Source organism: Poecilia reticulata, linkage group LG23 (assembly GCF_000633615.1).
Source record: "Poecilia reticulata strain Guanapo linkage group LG23, Guppy_female_1.0+MT, whole genome shotgun sequence".
NCBI lineage: Eukaryota > Metazoa > Chordata > Actinopteri > Cyprinodontiformes > Poeciliidae > Poecilia > Poecilia reticulata.
Genome location: NC_024353.1, coordinates 9,089,375 through 9,110,912, shown reverse-complemented (window position 1 = coordinate 9,110,912; position 21,538 = coordinate 9,089,375). Strand labels below are relative to the sequence as shown.

At 36.7% G+C, this 21,538-nt stretch overlaps 1 long non-coding RNA gene across 1 annotated transcript in view; it reads left to right on the top strand.

Moving 5' to 3' along the window:
- Nucleotides 1–21,538, top strand: part of LOC103459522 (uncharacterized) — a 97,280-nt gene that overhangs the window by 65,520 nt on the left and 10,222 nt on the right. Inside the window, exons 3-4 of the long non-coding RNA XR_001776222.1 lie at nucleotides 9,910–10,040; nucleotides 18,552–18,616. This is a non-coding gene — a long non-coding RNA (uncharacterized LOC103459522). The remainder of the gene's footprint in view (nucleotides 1–9,909; nucleotides 10,041–18,551; nucleotides 18,617–21,538) is intronic.

Sequence of the window (21,538 nt, the reverse complement as noted above, 5' to 3'; positions counted from 1 at the left end):
CCTGAATGTGGAACTTCTTAAAGAGACAGATGCCCAATTTCAAGGCGTTAAATTGCAAAATCTAATTTCTCTTCAGTCATGTTTGATATATACATTTTATAATAACTGAAGGTAACATAGTTACTTGGTTGTGCCATAAAATTATATTATGTGCCTGGAAAACACACAACACTGCCTCTTTAAGGCCAAATTACTTTTTTAAATAAATTTAAGAATGAATTTAATGCCTTCATTTTAGATGCATAAATTTAAATTGAACATCTTCCTCCCTTAAAAGGTTTTTTGTGTGAAGATATGAGTGCTTTTGCAAGTCACTGGATCATTGTTTTGCACTATTCCCTCATCTTTTGCCACACACACACACACAGTATGTTTAAAACAAATATCTTTTCCTGCTTTGCAAGCCACAAACGTCTGGCATGTTGTATCATCAGTCTCCAGTGACATTTGATGCAGCAGTCGTATGAAATCCCAAGTGAGAGAAAACAGCAACAGGCCAAACGGCTAGAGTCGGTCCACTCAGTCATGATGGACCGTTCCCTTCCCCATTATCTAGTCAGCTTGACTTACATGCAGATAAAATGCAGCGCTGCAGCTTTCATTAGAGCGCAGTGCAAAGATTATGGCTCAATGCAGAGCTATGAATTATGCAAGCGCTATGCACCGTGGTGCGGTGTGCAGCCCCCTTTCCCTCCCCGGTTCTTCTGCTCGCCCTAATGCGAGGAACACACCCACAGGGCATTCCTCAAGCAAACGCACATCGAATGCACAAGCGTTTCAAATTAGCCAAACAGGCCTGGCGCAGAATATCGCAGGAAGTCATATATTAGCCCTGCAAGGAGCAATCAAGAGAGTCAGTTTGTTCTCAGAGGCCCTTCCTGTCAAAGCAGGAACTACTCAGTCAGACTGTGATCTCTTATTTTACCTGCTGCTAGTTTATGGCACAAAGCTTCGCTCTCCTTTGATTGAGCTATAATTTTAGCCGGATGGGTGAAAGACAATAAAAAAAACAACAACATGCAAATCAAATGATTTGCATTTCTTTCTTCTGGTTTCTTGTATTTTACTTCAAGGCTCTTAAAAAATATATTGCCGTGACAGTCGTAGCATAAAAAAGTCGGAACAAATAAGGATTAAAAGTTTGGTCAGTCGAAACAAAGGATTAATTTTAATAGCACTTCATATTTCTTAACATTAACATAAGATTTATTTCCAGCACGGTAACTTTGACCTTGATCTACTGTCTCGGGCTTTAAAACTGCATGCTCTAAATTTGATGTGCCTAAAGGAAAAGACTGATGTTTACAATTTGAAATGTTACTTTAATTATGCTAATTGCTAACAGTTTAACATGTCATTTCTGTTCTCTTTTTTTATTCTTGCTAATAAAACAAGATGTGCACTTTCTCACACAGTGTGACATCTCCACTGGCGTCCCCAGAAAATCTACTTTGGGTGACCAGACCAGTAAAAAACTTAAAGGTGGCAAAAAAAGTTTTTTTTTTATTTTATTTATTTATCTATTTATTTATTTTGTATTTATTTATCTATGGGGCACATGACCATCCCTACCCATAATGTTTCTCTATCATTTGAATCCATAAATGTTATGTTGGTATCATCTGGTAACATACAGGAAAACTATATGTTGAAACAGTATGACAAATATTAAAAAAAATTGATATTTGTCAGTTAAAATAAATAAAATTTTGATGCTACGTATTAAAATTTTTGAACATTAAAACACATTTTTTATCAATAGTGTTTTTGAATTTTAATTTGACACAGCCATATATTTTCTCCTTATGACAAAAGTGTCAGTCAGTAAAACCCTTATTAAAGCCAAATGATGTCAATAACTGAGATTTTTCTTTTACCATGAATGCATGTTGTTTCAAACTAGCTAAACTCTTGAGTCAGATCTCTAACGTTGCCTCTCTGCATAATTAGCATTGCTGGTTATGTGGAGCTAAAATCCAATGGTGAGAAGATTTGACTCTGGAGGGAGAATGGCCTGTTAATGGTGTTTGGAACAAGGAAGCAGATGGCGAGAATCCTAGAAGAAGCCATAAATACCAAACAAAGATGAGAGCAGCCATATAGCTGCTTATTGTTCAATGTAAATTCAAACTGCTAGAGTTGCATACTTCAAAGAGGGGACATTGCAGGAAAGAGCGACGGGAAAAGACTTCAAGAATACAATTTTTAATTTACTTTTTTTTTTATTATTGTAATTTTATATTCCTAGCTTCTAAATTTACCTCAGGGTTTATGAAACCATAAGTATATTCATCGATACACATGATGGGGAACTAGTTTCAAAAATGTAAAACTATTTAAAATGTTTTGTAAATTTAAATGTCTAAGTTTTATTGTTATTCAAGATTTCGATACGTAGTATCTAAATTTTATTTTGACTTTAGTTTTAGCAAACAAGTATTAACATGTTTAAGTTTTCCTTTAGTTTACTAATACATGAAGCATGAATACAAAAGATGGAGAAACAGTGTAAACTTTGAGTTTAAATTTTAAATTTGATTTACCATTTTAACCTAAATTGATAAATATAAAGATTTAATCAGTTAAATCGGTTAACTGGATCTAGTTAAATTTTACTTATGTTTAAATTTCAATATTTTAACATAGTTTTGTTACCGTTTCAAATTTCTAAAGTCGGCTGAACACCTTAACTTAGTTTTAACATCTTTTTAAGTCATCACTCCAAGTGAAATATTAAATGGATCACCGCCGTTGAGTGCTAAAAAGAATTTAAGGTCTCTAGCAGTGATGAATCACGTAAATTATGTGGTACTTTTCCACATTTGATTAAGCTCACTAACACCAGCTGAGTTTTTGCTCTACTTGCAAAAACTCAGCTGGGACAACTTGTGATAACGTTGTGACTTATCTGTCTGATACCCCGCACTTCTTCACCTGTCGATTTTTTTTACTACCGTCGATCTGTCTGCCGAACTCCTGCTCTCTTTTCCTCTATTTTGGCCAATTTCATTGCTGCATCATCATCAAGCAACACTAAGCCAGATAAAAACATTTATTTAAGGAATTCTGATTTTTATGTCGCTCCATTTAACCAAATAAAAACGACACCTTGAGTACCTTGGGAAATGCATTGTTTATTTCCAACATGGTAGCTCATGTTAGAATTTATCAGAATTTTCTATTTTTCCTTTTTTTTTGTTTTTTTTACTTTTCAATCTGGCCTCTTCGCCAACTTGACCAGGATCCAATTGCAGCAATACCAGAGATTTTTGTGCAAAAGATTGTTTAAGACAACTATGGATGATTCTAAGAATCTCCTTCAGGAAACTATTGCGTAACTTTAGTCAAAGGCTTTTTCAGCTCTGACTGAAGACATTGTGGACTTTTATAAATTAAAGCAACATTTATTTTCCTTCTGAGATCAATAAACTCTGAATTTGATCATATGACTTATTTTTCCAACTCCTTCAGACTCTCTACTCGCAAAAACTTTGAAATTTCCACAATTTAACTGGATACCACTAATTACCAGTGGTCTGCATGTTCTTTTTTTTTTTTTTTTACATTTCTGTCACTCTGAGTACCAACAAAAATAACCTGGGTAGATTCTTTTTTTTACACTGGAGCCAATAACATACTAGTCTGTACTGCAAACTGTCAAATGCCTCAATATATCAAGGGGATATACAATGTACAGTAGTAAATAATTTCCCATTTCTTCTTCTTCTGCTTTATTAAAGAAACTTGGCTGTTAACAGCTTGTGTGTTTTTTTAATGAAATGTTAAGAAATTACCACTAGAACTGCAGAAATGTGTTTCCATTTCACCAGATTCAGTATAATTAGTGGAAGAAACCTGAATACTGAAACTGAATCAAAAGATTGGACAAAATAGTTATTCAGCTTTTTAGTTCTTTTTTATTATTATTTCTTTTCTACAGAGTTTGTATTCAGTTAAATTCCACTGAATGTCAAGGTAGCAAAAGATATGCAATGGTTTATATTTGCACAAGTGTTATATTTCTCATTTATTTATATATGTATGAAGTCCCTGGTGTTCACTCTTTGATTGTGTAAGATATTAATCACTGATGCCCTCTAAACCTTAAAGAACTCTGTAAAAACTATTTAAACAACTTTCTGCAATGGCTTTTGGAAAGCTTTTAACTGAAGATGTAAGGAAGATTATATTTTTCAAATGTAAGGTTCCCTTGTGTGGATCCAACTAAATTAAAATCTTCCATCTTGTAGATAGTTTTGGAAAATTCAACGGCTCCTTTATTCACTCACTGTTAAGAAAAACTCACAGGAACAGAAGGCTGGATTTGTATGCATTGTGGTGAACAAAACAGTGAATTCAAGGAGTTACCAAAGAATGGGCACCATAGATTTTTACATAATTAGTTGCTAGAGCAACTACTAAAGGGCCAGGGTTTGTGTGAGACCCAGTTAACTTATCTTGTCATGTGGAATGATGCCATCATGTTTCCACTGGTTCCAGTTCTCCAACAGGTTGACATCGATGCCAGGGTCATCCCAAATGATTCATATTTATGCAAATCCTGAACACCACACACATTAAATGGCATTGTGAGTGGTAATAATGTGTCCATTCAGATCCCAGTTACATAATAAACAGACAAGCACGGTTATTAGAGACTGTTCAATAACAAATTTTTGGGATACATGATAGGAATTAAAAAAGAAACATTGACAGATACAAGGATTTGTGCTAATTTGTTAGCCAGTGCTGTGACTGGCTAACAACCGATTATCCACTAATGATGCTGAAAATTGGCAACTGCTTTAAGGCTTCCTGTTGGCACAAAACAAGAATAGGCTGTTTTTCAGGGGTTTTTTAATTAATCTGGACTGTATTTGAGCCTTATTAGCTTGAAATGTAGATGAATCAAAACTGAATGCTAAGCAGGATGGAAGAGGGAAAGTGCCTCTGAAAATAATTTAACAAAATAATTTTGACTTTTTTAATAGGATGCCGACTTGACCAGCTTCAATAAGAGATGAGTTGTGGAGGAGAAAAAAGTGTTTTATGTTTTATAAAAAAAAGTAATTAAAATAAAAATGAGGTGTTTGCTAATCACTGCTGCCACTAGTCTGGAGGTGCTGAGTGGGGAAGGAGTGCTTGGAAATTGCTTGAAATTTAAAACATTTTTCAAATCTATTTGTGAAACCACAAAAATGATAATGAACCCCTTTGCTGTCACCCCGAAAACACTTGCATATTATCCAATGGGGTCATGAAGACACTTGTGTCTTCATGGCAGTTAAGAGGTTAATAACATTTGTTTGGGTTTTAGGCCAACTAAGACAACTGAGAAAACTACAACATATAGACTAACCAAACCTTGTAATTACCAACTCCATATCATACATTACCAGCTCACTTCTTCTTGTCATAATTATAGTTGTAGAGCGCAGAATGTTTTGTTAATCTACTGTGAGACGATGATAAGAGAAAATAGAATGGACTCAAAACAACAACAACAGTATCGCACCCATTTTGTCTTTCCCGTCCCTCTGACCCCTGAGCTCTTTGGCGGCTGGCTGCTGTTGATTTTAGCCCACCATCAATTCATTTTAATCACGGCGGGCAGCACCGGGGAGCGGCGCGCTAATTGATTGGCAGGTATTTGCATATACAGTATGCAACAAAATGTCACGAACGGCCTTGGTGGTGACCTGAGTGGGCTGCTGGCAAAACAAACTGATGAGGGTAATTTATCATGCAGCCTGTGCTCTATTGAGCAGGGGCAGCCGCACCCACTATTGTTAGCGTTGTCACTCACTTGTCACGCTGCGGTAGGCACGACGAGAGCCGAGATGAGTCAACACAAGGGGAGATGGAAAGGGAGTTATAAAGATGGAGATGGGAGAGATGATTCACTGAAGTGATTCAGGTAGTGTTGTATATAATCAGTCAGGCTCCAGCCATTGACTACTCTCTCTAGTCAGCTTTAGCTTCGGGACTCGGAGTTAAAGGTAAAAATACAATATGTAATTATTTTTTTAAAGGGGAACTTTTTTTTGCTTCCATGATCTGAAACGTTTATCTGAAAAACGTTTCAGATAAACCATTTTAGACGAAAGCAACTCGGCCCCTATGTGAACGAAGTAACCCCGACCACCAAAGTACATACAAAGCCATTTTCAACCTATGATTTCATCAAATGGAAAAAAAAAAAAAAGAAGCTAAACCAGCCACCAACTTGGCTTTATGTGAAAATGCATTTATAGATTTCACTTCGCTGTCAAGGTCTGTGTTCGTGATTCAGCTCTAAGAAAGAGACTGGGCAAAAATTACACAAGTTTCAAGGTGAAAATCAATGCTGAGCAGAAACTACACTAAAGTCTGTCTAAGATGAAAATATCCACAAAAGTGGACGTTTTTGGATATTGTGTGCTATTACTATTCTGCTATTACTGAAAAAAGAACATACCAGCAGGTTAATGTGGCTAGCTTGTTTCAAAAAAGGGTAAGTGGAGGAAAATGAAAAGTGCATTTTGTCATTCAACTGTATAATTGAATGACAAAACAAAGCATGTTATCCATTTTCAGCCATCCTACAGCACAATCAAGTAACTAATCAAGTAACACGCAGTTATAAGTTAAAACTAATTCCACTTTGCAGTTTGACACTTGAAATTGGGCCTCTGTCTCTTTAAGAAGCTCCTACTTTTTCCCCAGCACTCCATCTTCAGCACATCACCACATCAATCCGTTATGGCATTTTCAACCGTTCTTAGGAGCTTCTTGGACTGAGAAGAAGTTTGTATGATGAGCAAATCAAGTGTTTGTTTATTGCTGCCACTGCTAGTCTGGAGGAGCTGAGCGGGGGAGGGGTTTTCTGTGAGAGAGTCTCGGCTTGGAGGAGGAGCTTGTGGAAAGAGGCGGAGCTTTGTGAGAAAAGGTGTTTAGACACCCCCTAGTGGTTGCCACGGCAGATTAAAGAATTTCTTGAACATGCATTTAAGAATCAAAAGTATTTTTTGATAAGGGAGTAGCATTATAAAATGTAATTAAAGATGAAAAAAGGTTTTACGTAGCTCCTGGTCTTCATCAGCGAATTAATAAACTTTCAGATCAGTTTTTAAGAAACCACCTGATTGGTATTTATAACACGGACATCACACAACGCATAAGGCTTTTGTAAAAGCAGTCTTCTCCCCTCTACTAACATAAAAAAATAAAAACATCCCATTTAAACCAAATCGTTCTAGTTTGCTCTCAAACAGCATTTAAAAAGTCCTGTTCTCACGATGGAGCCACATTGTTCACACACCATCAGTTTTATTTGTTTCTTCCTCACCACAGAGCAGGCCTCCCACTGCTCCTTTGCAAATGTCCTTTTTTTTTCATTCAGCACATTTAAAGCCTCTGGTCCTCTTACAAATATGTGTGGGAGATTTTTTTCCCCACCTAAATCTTTTTAATGGTTTCCTTTCACATTTTTTTAAATTTTTGATGGAGCTTCAGTGTGTTTCATTAAGAGTCTATCTGATGGCGTCCACATAATTGTGAAGCGAAGGAAAACATTTTTAAAAATAAAAAGCTTGTTTCTTTTAAACAGAGCACTGTTCAGGCCGTTGCCTGAAAATGAAAGTATTTCACGACTGCAAACCTACCAAGTCATGGCTTGAATTATTTAAATGTTCTTTAAGTACACATTTAATATTTATAGGAAATGATATAAGAAACTCACAAAAAAAAGTTCCTTACATTATTGGCGCATGACATTATTGGCTATTATCAATGTAATTATGTCTAAATACAGCCAGAATAGAAATATATTTAAGGCACTAAAGAATTTGAAATGCTTTGCAAATTATGTATGAAAAAAACTGGCATGTTGTTTTTTACACTTTTAATAACTGCTTAGTTCACTTTTTTTTTGGATTAAACTTTAAACCTGTGACCTAAACTGATGGGTCAAAAATGTAAAGCATTAGTTAGTAAAGCAGTCAGGTAGTTCATGCTAACTCTGTAGGAGCTGCAGAGATCCTCATCTCAGGTGGAAAATACCATTGACAGGATTACTGCATTTTATGTACTTTACAAATATTGCCTTTATTGAAGTCTCTCAAGAAGGAACACATAAAAAAAGCTCTACTTAGTTTTCTACAAGTTGTGTTTGGAACAAAAATGAACATGTGAGTGAAAGTAATCTGAAAGCAAAATCTATTTTTTTGGCCTACATGCACTAAACAGAAAACCAGCAATACACATCATTCTGCAGGATGGTGTTGGCAGATTGCAATGTTTGATTTTCTTCAGCACAGAATAGGGAAGCTGGTCAAACTTAATGTAAGACGGATAGAACAAAACACAACAAAATCTTGGAAGAAAACATGGTTGTAGGTGTAAATATATATATATATATATATATATATATATATATATATATATATTGGAGACCAAGGCAGATGTACAGTACTAGCATCTGTAGATGTAATGTGCAATGTGTAAAAAAAAAAATCACGGCATATTAATGCTATTGCATGGCATTTTGTATATGTAATTGCACATTTACTTTTCTCAAGATGGTAAAGTTCATTTGAAAGTAAAGGTTCAGTGTGTGTGCACTGGAAGAAAACCCAAAAGGACAAGAAAATTCTCTCCCCTTTTTTATTATCCTCTTTACAGGGCCAAGTGTTTGCAGATCAATGAAAGTGTGTGAAATAACTGAGCAGCTGAAGTTGTGTGACATCATTACTTTCTCTGTCTGCTTTAGGCCTCTCACGATTGGGAGTCACATATTTGGTTATCATCAATGTAATTATGTCTAAATACAGCCTGAATAGAAATATATTCGAGGCACTAAAGAAGCCAGTGCCACTCATTTAGAGTGAGCCCGATTCGCTGTGATAACAACAGCTCCAAATCCCGAGAGAGGTTTTATTTTTTTGACCAATTAGCTACCCCAAACAACCTATTGGCCGTGAAGTTATCTCTGCAGGGACTTTTATCAGACCCGCGCTCTATTAAATCAGCTCACTGGCTGAGCAGTTATGCGCCATCACAGGGCTTGGAATGGCTGGCCCTGATTGATGTCGCAGCCAAATGCCAAGTAATAACGGCTGTTATGTTACATCTCCACGCTGCGGATTCCTTATGGGTACCCGTTGTACGCATACGTGACTCACCTGCTATAGATTTACTGTAACTGCTGGTTTTTTTTTGTTTTTTTTTTCCATTCCATGGCCATTTCTGTAAAATACAATTTCCATACATACACTAGTTGGGATGATTATGATAATGCTCAAGCGTGGAAGCTGTTCTGAATCTGAAATGCGGCGTGTCGTCCGGAGGTCACAAGGCCTGGCAATGGATTCTGTATAATTTAGGTTTATGGGGAATAATTGTAGCGACGATAAACTGAGCATAAAGGCATTTAAAGACACGAATGAGTCATTTTATGACTCATTCGTCATTATTATTTTTGGTAAGAAATATGAATGCTTTACATTTGTGTTTCTATGAATTCCAGTTTCAATGTGGTTGTTGCCTTGGTTCAGCTGAATCTTTGCTATATTTTGCACATTTTCAATCGTAAATTGAAAAGCGATGCCAGTTTCAGTTGTCTAAGTTGATGAGGCATCCATCATCTGTGAATGGATGGTTTGTTCACAGAAAACACTTTACATTTATTCCAAAATGTTACGTTTTGTGAGAAAACTTAACCTTTTGGAATAAAGACTTTTCTTCACACATACCTTGAAGACAAGGTATGTCTTCAAACAATTAGTGATTAGCTATACTGACAGGTGGTTAACTGATTTTTCTATTATTTTAAAACAAAAAATTGATTTGGAATGAATACTTTAAGTCATCTTCAGTATTGTGAAACATGCTTCAAACGTGTCGCAATGTTTTTCTTTTATGTGGTTTCAGGAACTGACAGTCTGACGGGACGACCTTCCTGCTTCCCGGCTGTCCGACCATAAAATCTGCTGCGCTCCTCCTGTGTGTCGCACCAGGACTGCAAGAGGGTTAAAAGCAAAATAGTGGCTCCAAACTTTAGTGTAACTACAGACTTTAAATTAATTGTCCCAATCTGTGTGCCAGGGAGAAAGTAAAGGTGCAGTTGCAAAAATAAAATCTGTACTTTTTAACATTTTATACAGTGCATCATAAGTTAAATAGAGTTGCCAAAAACTTTATGGAAAGGTAATGATTCACGGTACATTGAGCAGTTTGGACTCAGTTCAGTTTGACTGAAACCAAAAGAAAAGTGACTTTCTTTTACTTCTACTTTCATCAGACGCAGAGACTCAATTTCTTCTATGCAAGAATTTCTCTATGATTTAAGCTCCCTTTTTAGAAATGCCAGGGGTGACACTGACAGAATTTGTACTGTACCATAACACAAGTACTTGCCCAGCATGAAAGCATGTTGAACCTTCAGAAATGGTGTTGGAGATCATTTTTGTTCCCAAGATTTTGATCAGATTAAAAGCTTAAAATAATGACACACTGGCTTGCTGATAGAAAACCCCACTTTTGAGTCACTCATATATTATACACGCAGTACAACTGGACTGCCTTTGCACTTTGCTCTGGGACTTTTCCAGCTGTCGCAAAGCACCCAGGCTATTTCTATCTCTTTAATACTTGGATTGCTGGTGTCAGCCATGAATAATTGATAAAAACAATGCAATCTTGGGGTTTAGGAGTCCAAGTTCTCTGTACGTCTCATAATGATTAGTGAAAGGGTCATGCAGCTCAAGCCCCTCAGTCGCCAGCATCCGACCCTAATCCCCCTTAATCCTCAAAACAATGGGCTCCTCCGTGCAGGAAACTGTGGCAGATTTTTATCGTTCCACTAAAAAGGATCATGGTGCCTTTCCTCTGCCAATACGATGACAGCAGTGGACAACCGCTTGCTGCCCTTATAGAGCCAAAGTCCAGCTTTACAGAAACTGTTATGAAAAAGTTAATGGGAGATTTAAGGTAGGCTGCAGTATCCATACATTTCACTTTTTTTGCTTTGCACCGTCCAACCACTCCTGGCAACAAACATCGCATGTCTTATATAAAAAGGCTCAAACTTGGCTTTTTCTTTCCACTGAGAGTTTTATGTTGGCTTTGTTAGCTGTGCTGAAAAGCAATGAGACATGAACTAAATCACCACTAGAGGGAAAACTGTGACTTGAAACGTATTCAGACAAATAGCTTTGAGGCAAATACTGTACATCCTGTAGAGAGGCACAGCAAATTTGGTTAGAGACCAGAATTGGAAAATTTTTTGGTGTAAACTCGGAAATCTAATCTTTTAAACACACCCCGCCTAAGGTATGTTGAAAACACAGACTTATCTCTGTGTTTTTGACAGAGATAAGTCTGCTGTTTCTTCAGCTAGCTTTAAGACTGTGCTGGTCATTTTGTTTGCCATTTTCTGATGGATTTGATCTTTTTGAGCTCCCAACGACATATGAAACATGGAATATGAAAGTGTTGGCAGCCTTACAATTAAGGGAAGGATGTACATTTTCTTGGGCTTAGTTGTCCTCAACGACCTAGGTCCTGACTGGAACCAGTTCATAGGTCATTTAGAATAGAGTTTCAGGGAAAGAAAAGTTTATATTGAACTAAATATTTTCTTTTCATTTTGATACATTTGAACATAGCATAGCATCCATTTGCATTCGTTCACTTCCCTTCTATTTAGTTTCAAACCAACAAGTTTTACAGATAAGCTGATAAGCAACCTAACTTGCTTGCACTTGCTGTGCACCCTTTGCAGTGTTTTAATGTTTTAACACTTTTTAATGCACCGCAGAAGACATTTCCTGTGTTTAGAAAGAGGATTATATTCTGGATTACTTTCAACACAAGTTCAACTAAGAAGTTAAACAGAACCAAATAGTTTTCTTTTGTTATTGCTTACAAGAGGTGACAGATATGCCATTTATGATGAATGCCAATGTCTTCATGAGCATGATAAATGAAACGTACAAAATGTATATTGATGCTGGTGCTGAAACCTCCACCAGTAGTTGGTATGGGGAAATAAAACGCAAAGGAAAACATTTAAAGAGACTCTTTGCAAAACAATGTAGTTTATCAAAGCTAGAATGAATTTTGTTTTCATGGTAATGAATCGATGAGTCACTATAACTGCCGATTATATAACATAATGTTCCTACATTAAAGTGGTAATGGTTTGGATTTTAAAAAGGAGGAATATATATCAAACAATCATTTCAAAGCATACATGCTTCAGTTCCCCCTGCTGTGAGTACAGCTTTTCATTACTGCACTGCAAAGAAATGAGTTCAGCGATGGACTGGTGGTTAGCGTGTGAGATTAGCAGGTAGCCAAGCATGTCCCTGGAGTGCTGTTTGTCATGGAAACAGGCTTTGCTCTTCAGTGTTGTGTTTGACTGTAGTCATGTAAAATCATAGCAAAGTTACACCCAGCTGTTTGAACCCAAGTAGTAGCTAGTCTGTTTAGGGCTACAGAAGCTAACAGCAGTTTAAACAGCTGCTCAGTTAGCATTGAAGGAACTACTTTTTTTTTTTTACTAAACAGTGTTACAAAAATATTTACATTTAATTCAAGACTTAATAAACTGAGAAGACATTTTTTCTACAAAGAACATTTCTTCTATGCTAGTTCCTGCTGGTGCTTAGCATAGAAGATTAGCAGCTAGCCAACAGTGTCCTTGGAGTGGTGTTTCTCATTGAAACATGCTTTGTGTGTAGCGTTTCACTTTAATTTGAGTCTGTTATGGAAATTTCATTATCAAGGAATGAGAATCTGTTTCAATAATAAGAGAAAGATTAATCTTTGTCTTTAAGTTTCTTTATTCGAAGGCAAAAGCGTTCGAAGACCCTTCTCACTGAGCGCAGTCAGTAGAAGAGCCCTGAGCAACACACATCACATCGTTATATAGTCACAGCAAGACAAAGACCCTCCCAAAGTCTGATGTTATCTCTACTGCCAGATGGCCACAGAGACACCCTGACCCCCGCCTCATGAACTATCTCTCACCTCTTGGAGGAGATGATTTTATGGCAGGAAAAATAAGGATTTCAGGAGGAACTTCTAACACTTCTTTGTCAGTTCATGGGTTCAGCTCAAACAGGGTACAAACTACATYCCACACATCAGTCCTTTAAGACAATCATTAGATCAAGCATTTTACCCAAGACTTCTTCAGGTCTCTTCTGCTATCACAGSTGTAGAAACATCTTAACATTATTTGCAAAACTTATTTAATGGACAAACACATCTTGCAGAAATACAAAAACAAAGCAGATATTATCAGTAAATAAATGGTAAAAAGTATCATCAGTTCCTTCAGGAATGAAATAAGACTGAAAACGAAATTTTCTATTACAAGTCACTGGATGTAAAATGATAGCAGATGGTCAGCTTATCAGCAATTACTCCCAACTGTTTGAGCCTAAGTTTAGAAGCTGCAAGGTACAGTAGCTACACTGTCTAAAGCTGCTAGTGCTACAGAAACTAACAATATATTTAAACAGCTGCTCAGTTAGCATTGAAGGGACTTTTTACTAGGTGCTAACAAAAATATTTTAACTTACTATATATTCAAAACTTTATAAACTGAAGGCAATTTTTCTACAAAGAACGTTTCAAAATGTTAGCAAAAATCATGATAGCAATAAAGCGACACCTGTCTAATGTTTTTATGTAATTTATTTTTTGTCTTTTTTCTGGTTTAGTAAAGAGAGGTTTTCTTTACAAAAGAAACTCTGGCATATTTATCCAGTTGCTTATTTGCTTAGACTTGATTAACTAAAGATAAATCAACTATGGATGGGATTGAAATGTTTTAGAATTTTAATGAAGTCACATTAAGCGAATCTCAAAATCAGGGTCCAAATTAATATCGATATTAAATGTCCAAATATGGTGGAAAAACACTGTCAAAAATAACCATGTAGTCAGCTATTTTAACTGAAATTGCTTGATTTTTTTTTTTTTTACATTTGCATGTAATTGAGTGGATGTCCCTGCAAACATGTCGATGCACCAGAGAAGATGCTTCAATGTGGATGAGGATCTGTGTCAGTGGAATGTAAAATGATATGCTGCCAAGATAAAGCAAAGTGATCAGGATTCAGTTTATTTACCCAAACTGTAACCCAAAACACTTTGTGTGGACCACATATAGATCTTCCAATCTTTTTCAGAAATAGCATTCCCAGCCTGCTTTTGTATCCCTATTTGACATACTTCAAGGACAAGCAAAAAGCCTTAAACTGTGCCAGCATAGAGAGTTTTAAGCATAACAATAAAAAAAAAGCACTGATTGAATCATAGATCCAATAATTGCATGGAGTTTATGGTTAAAAACAACATAATAAATTAGAGAATGTAATGTTTGTTTTTGTCATTTTGAGAGTTGACTCCACCCGTGTGTATTTATTCCAGCTCTGTAATGGGCACTTACACTGTAAATTTCGGCGTAATGGTTGCAGGAATGACGACAATTTTTCAAGGTGCATCTTCACTCCCACTTTAAAAGCAGAGAGTTCCTTTCGAAGTGTCAGAGAGCCCAGGACCCTAAGCGGTCGTGCTGTGAATTGTGCTGCTGGAGGGTCACGTCCTCCTGTTTTATCTCCGAGCGTCCTCCCAAAGAGAATCCTTGTGTGAAGCTGTTAGTGTGCTAATCGCCTCTGCCACACTCCATTATCAAGGTGCCATGCGCCTCTAGTAAGTGCAGTCCCTCACTTCTCACCTAGTCTTTTGGGGACAGTTTGAGTAAGTTGATGACGGCTGCCTGAAGAAATGGCGTGACAAGGAGTTTTTTTCCAGCACACTACAAAGACAAAAAAAGAAGTCGTATTTAAAGGGAACGTAGACTCCAAAAGCCCATCTTTGTTTCAGCATGTTTTGTAATTGAAAATGAATGGCTTGAATTTTGTTAAAAAATATATTGTAAACTTTAAAAGTGAGGCAATAAATAATGCATCCATCCATGTAACCTGTAACTTTAAGCTTACTTGGGTTTTGCAGCAGGACATTCACCAGGCCTGTTACTGAAAAAAAAAATTTATAAAAATTGTAGGGTCTAGATCAGGGGTGTCAAACTCCAGTCCTTGAGGGCCGGTGTCCTGCAACTTTTAGATGTGCCTCTGCTGCACCACACCTGAATAGAATAATTAGGTCATTAGCAAGGCTCTGGAGAACTTACCTACACAAGAAGGAGGTAATTAAGCCATTTGATTCAGGTGTTTTGTACCTGTGGCACATCTAAAAACTGCAGGACAGCGGCCCTTCAGGACTGGAGTTTGACACCCCTGGTCTAGATTGTCCTAATTAAAGTAAAGACCCAGTTGACTTGTGCCTACTTCAGCAAATATCAGGAAAGCTGAACATGTTATTCTTTTGAACCTTTGACCTCTGTCTGGTCTTGGATTTGGAGACCTTGGCAGTCGTTTGGAATCGTCCGATTCTATTTAATATACAGAGAATGTATTAGTGCATTGTATTTTCTGGTTTTCTGCTGTCACAATAACCTGAAAAACATACACTTACAGCCGTGCACAAGCTGTTAACGTCTCTCCAAAGCATTCCGAGATCTCATTGCCTCATAGCGTTGACAAAACCCACGTCTAAAATGTACAGCTAGAAACCCAAGATGAGCAAACGCGTACGTTTAACATTACAAGAATTGCTGAGGTGAAGAGGAACTTATCCTCCCTGTCATAAGACCAAAAACAGCTGTTAAAGCTGGAAAGAGGGGCGGCCCTTTTTCCCTGTAAGACATACAAGACAAAATCTAGAGACTCACTTCATTGCCCTTATGACTTTAAAAGTACTTACAGTGGAAATGATTATGCAATGAGTCATCACTCCGGTGCAACAATGCAAAAATAGAGATATCAACCGCTGACCTCATTAAAGCTTTACATGCCTTAAGAAGCTTTCATCTTTTTAAAACGCCAATAAGTGGCAGATTTAGTTAAGCTGCCTCGTCCTCTGGGGCAACAGGAAGGGAAAGATTTGACTCCATCTTCAGGACTTCCACAACCAGTCGGAACATAAAATTTAGAAACCACATTTAAATGTGACTGCTGCGCTTTAACAAATAAGTTATAGTATAATTTCTTGATGAATATGAGTTTTCTGCTCCAGCACCGTCAGTTTCAGCCATTGTATACCCTGCAGTGTGCAATAATTACAACCTGGCTCAGTACTTTGTGCACCATATCTCAGCAAGGAATCAGTCAGTTTGTCTCTGTGAGATGTCCGTTATGAAGCCAGGGTTTGTCACAGGTTGGGTATCTTTGATGCACTTTTAAAAATTAAGAGCCTAAACTAGCGATTAAAAGAGTAAGAGATAAATCTTTCAATTATCTTAAAGACTTCTCTTTTACTGAGTGATGAACACTTTTTGCATTTGAACTGCAGTCTCTCAGAAAGCAGGCCATGTGGACAATTTGGAGGCGTGTGCGCCCTATTCCATGGGGCGCTTACACAAACCAATCTCTGTGTGCAAAGTGCATGGCACTGTTTAAATGTAATGTTTTCCGTTGTTTCTTAACATCCCTTTTCCTGAATCATAAAAATCTGTTTACAATAAATTATTTGGAGATCTGCCTTGGGCCAGACGTAGCCGTGACACCTGTCCAGTGAGTCCCATTTCAAAATTATTGCCGACAAACAAGTTTTTGACTTGAGTTTTTTTAAATGCAGTGTGAGTTATGCACACATTATGGATACACTGTTCCTGCTGCCACCAGGCTTCACATACACATATGCTGCTACCATAATCATAAAAAAAAAAAAAAAAAACAATAATCTGACTATTAAGTTTTGTGTATGCTCAAAACAAAGTGTCTTTCTTGCTTCAGGATGCATGATATGTCACCTGCTAAGGAAAACTGACTTCCTTTTTCACCTTGGACAATGTTTGTGCGCAAATATTTTTATAGTTTCCCCCATTCAGGACCTTGTATTTATCTCATCGTACACAAATAGTGACAATCTAATGTACAGCACACATGACAGTCAGAGTTGCAGATAATCTGTTTGTTGGTTTATTTGGTGCTTTTCCATAAAACAAACAAGCAATTGTCCATGTACCCACATGGAGAATAACTGCGAAAAAATAGCAGTGTCAGTGCTGCCAGTTGGTTAAGAGCCTTCAGTTTTTAAAACATTCAGTATCTAATGAATCTAGTAGGTATGAGCTGAAAATATATACTTTTATTTCCCTGACAATCCTGTCTTTGAAGTAATTCTCAAAATGGTATTATTGTATTTTTGGAAGGGAAAAATGCGCCTGTGGAAATACCGCACGCTATTTACAAATGCATGCTCAAACTAATTAGCTGTTGTTTGTTCTTGACTCAAGAAAAGATGTGGTCATTGGACACAGAGTGACATTAAACAGAACAGACGAGCTGTCACAAATTATCACTGTGAAGTTATTTATTTTTATTTTTTTAAATAACTGGTATATTTTGAGGATTTCACCACTGTTTATCTTGACCGTCAGCTCCATGCACAGAGTCCAGGAGACAGTAAATTGATAAGTGATGATCATTTCTTTTATCCCACTGATCTCCCTGGATTCTAGTGGACAGCAATCCACTAGAATCCACTAATTAATCAAGAATCTTTGATTAATTAGGAATTAATTAATTATTACATCAGTGACAATCTGTTCTGAACAACTTTTACTTTGCCAAGAACTACAACAAAGTATTTGTTTGGCCTAAACATGAGCTATTACTAACATATAACGAGTAGCTCAGTGATTAAATTTTCTCTGCTATTGCTAATATCTTGAACGTTGTTGAGCAAGAAGTTTGCACTCCACAGTTTACATTAGCCATTATTTTTTGCCCAAATTTACTGCACCATAATTCTGCTGCAGAATTATGACGCATGTCTCATGTCAATGAGTTCAAAGTCGGATAAAATGCAGACGCTTTGAAAACTATCAGCTATGATTTACTACGACATAAGATTGGGTTGTTTCTGTATTTATATTCTGTTTTTATATCATGTAATTTGTTGTCAATTTATTTGTTTCAACAATATTGTCTTGAAGAAGTAGTTGGCCACCCTCCTTCAGATATTAAAAGAGCCACCGTCACTAAAATAAGACATGAATGTGTGGTTATCTGAATAAAAACTAAATATATTTTTTAAATGACGTTTTCCATAGTCTTATGGAATTAAAGGGTGATGAAAGGAAATAACACTTAACGATTTATAATCAGTAATACCACATCAGCACATGACCGATTTCTTAACCTAAAAGAGAAGAATTACCATTTAAAATCTTTAAGTACACAATTCATAAACTCAAAGCAATTTATAAAGTAGGAAACAGCAAACGAGTTTCAAATGAAAGTAAATTACTTTTTTTCTCTCTGTCATAATGAAGTTAAATGCCTAAATATGCCAACATACATAACCAGATACTGTGTCTTTAGAAAGATAAACATGTACATTTGAATATTTAACTCAATTTCAATCCTAAAAGCTGATATCCCTATGCAGTATCTGCATTTATTTATTATGTACATTTCCTTCTGATCTGCTAGTCGGGGAACGACGCATCGCTTCCAGAACGTAAAGCCTCCGCCAGCAGTCTGAGTGAAGACACAGTGTGAGTCTAAATATATTTAACTTTAAAATGCTGTGGTAATAGTTGCAGACACTCTGAATTTTTTTGCAGCATTGGAGTTGTAAGTTTTTACAGGTCTCATTTGTTCTTTATGTGAGAGGTTTCTCAGGCCGTTTCAAACACCCTCCCTGCTTATGGCTCATTCTTTCTAATATTACATGTATTGATCGTTAATCAGTACATTTAAATTGCTAGTTTAGCTAAAGGATTTTTGTTTTTTTACTACTGTTCGCCAAAGCAAACGGTACACATCTATTTCACAGTTTATTACAGCTGTAAGACAAAAGAAGAAAACTCAGCTCCTCCTAAAATTTTATGCTGCCATGTGCTGGAAATCTAGAGCCGGTTCTTGTAAGTTCAAAGTGGTGATCAATCCTCTTCTTGTGCTGCTGACAAACGTTGTTTTGAACTTATGAAAAAAAAAAAAGAAATCCACATTCGATTATATCACCGACTTTGAGTAATATGTCTTTTATTGCTCGCTATTTGCCGGTGATCAGTAACGAGAGCCGTGCATTTCGGAAAGCAGTTTCAGAATAAATCCGTTCGCCTTTCCGTACAAGTGTGGCGTTATTTACAGCAGAAGATCCATGTCTGTGTGACAAGCTAGATTTTTTAAATAAGCGGACAGCTGAATGACTCTAATAACGGAATAAAAACACACTGTTATCTGGAGTTATGTTGGAGGATGGAGCCTATCCCCCTCCCTGTTATGCCTGGACTCTATATCATCAATCCTGCCTATAGCACTAAATCTTGGCCCGAATCTATGAACCCCTATTGGTATTGGATTTCAGGACAGCTATGAAACCCTCAGTCAAAGCTTTAAAACATCATCTTTGTCTTAATCCACTGATCGATAGGTCTGACAGGTTGAAATAACACAATAAAGTAGATTTAGGGGTCTGGCAATGTGGGAACATTTAATACTTAATATTAAAGGCTGGCGCTCTGGACGGAGGATAACAGTGGCTCTGGAGTGGAGAGCAGCCCGGATGTTAACACACCGCCAATGAAGTAAAGAATTAAACTATTGAGCAATACAATGAGATTTTCTGATATTAACAAGAGCCTATTTGAGTGAAACTATTCTAACAAGTCTGATGAATACAATGAGATAATTTGGTTTTCTTCATAGGTTAGAAATCGTCTATTTCTTACTTGAACCATTTTGCATCCATATGCGAGTGTTTATTTTTATATATTACGAAATTTGTTTCGACTTCTTTTCTTTTTGCAGACTGTTATGCCTGATTGTGGTCCTGGTCTCTGACTCCATGAAGTAGTTTTTGAACCTGTATCCATGCCGAACATTCACATTCAGAACTAAACTTTGATTTTCATAACGCAGCCTTTAAAAGTCGGAACAAAACAAAGAGTCACTTAAGTTTCCTGTTCTGTCTTGTGAGATACGTGTGCAATGGCCATTTATTTTTCTTTTTTTTTGAGGCCTTCTTGACCTTTTATTGACATTGACATCGACAGTCATCACACACGAAGTGGGCCGAGTGAGAAGGGAGAAAACATGTCGCAAATGTCCCTGGGTCGGTAATTGAACACCAGACAAGCAGCATGTATGAGGTGCCCAGTACATGCTATAGTCCCACCGTTTTATGGGTGAAAATAAACCATCTATCCTGCTGTATCCAATCTAATCTATAAAAATAATCAAATATAACCACATGGCTGTAAGGAAAAATGAAAAATAAATTGTAAAAATGGAAGTTACTTATTAAAGTAAAATCGCTGAAATGTGTAAAGACAACTTCACTGTTGTCTAGTAAATAAATTTTTTATAGCTAATTTCCCCATAAGTGGTAAGTCAGGTCTATTTACACACCTTCAAAATTTGAAGAAAGTAAAGATTTTCTGACATGATGCAAGTGTATGACTTATTTAGTAGAAATAAGTTAATCATCTGCAGAGGTCTCTATAGACACTTTTTAGACATTCAAAAACGTATTACTGCATAATCTTAAAACTTGTCCAGAAAGTGAAAGCAATATATCCTTTCCATATCTATATTAAATGAACTCTGCAGAGTGATGTTGCAGGATCGCTGCTTTCTGTGCGAGGGTTTGGGTGAGACTGCACTTTCACCCTAAGGTCAGAACCAGAGAAGCACTTTTGCTGATCAAAGGGAAAATTGGACCAAACATAAGGGCATTTGGACCACTCAAGTGTCCATCTGGTATGACATTCAAAAACGAAGCTCAGAAGTGCTCTATTCTCGCACATATGTTGCCCAAAAAAGGCGGCTTTGGCAGTCACAGTGGAGAGGAGGCCCTTTTGCCTCCTATTCTGTGTGACAGAGTCTCACACAGAATAATTTGTTAGAGCAGCAGAAACGTTACAACATAGCTTATGGTTAAATCAAATGACTAAACCTATGTCATGGGACAAGTTGTTTTTTTCTGGGATTGCTTATTACTTATGCTGTGTTCCACATACTTTGGAAGTCAGAACTTGAAACTTGTTAGCTCTGTTAAGAAGTTGAAATTTCAGCATGTGACGCCCATTGACATTGTTTGCAGTACCTGTTACAAACATCATTTAATAAGCTTTACTTTCTATAAGCAAAACACTACAGTTAATTTGTTTTCACAAATCACCATGACCATTTACGGATGGAGATTTTTTCAGAAAGAAACTCTTTATAGTTTTCAATTTGACACTATTAAGGCTTTCAGTACATGAATAATGTTGGCTGGTGTAAAGCTTTGATTTAAGCTAAACAGCAGTAGAAAAACTTAAAACACAAGTTTTAGACAAGCCCTATGTTTATTCCCAGTAGTTTGTTCCTATTAATTTAAATCCCTCTATTACTGTATTTCCAATGCTGAACTGGCTGTCAGCAGGGATAATACATTATTTATTCATTGAGCATTAACTCAGCCTGCCATG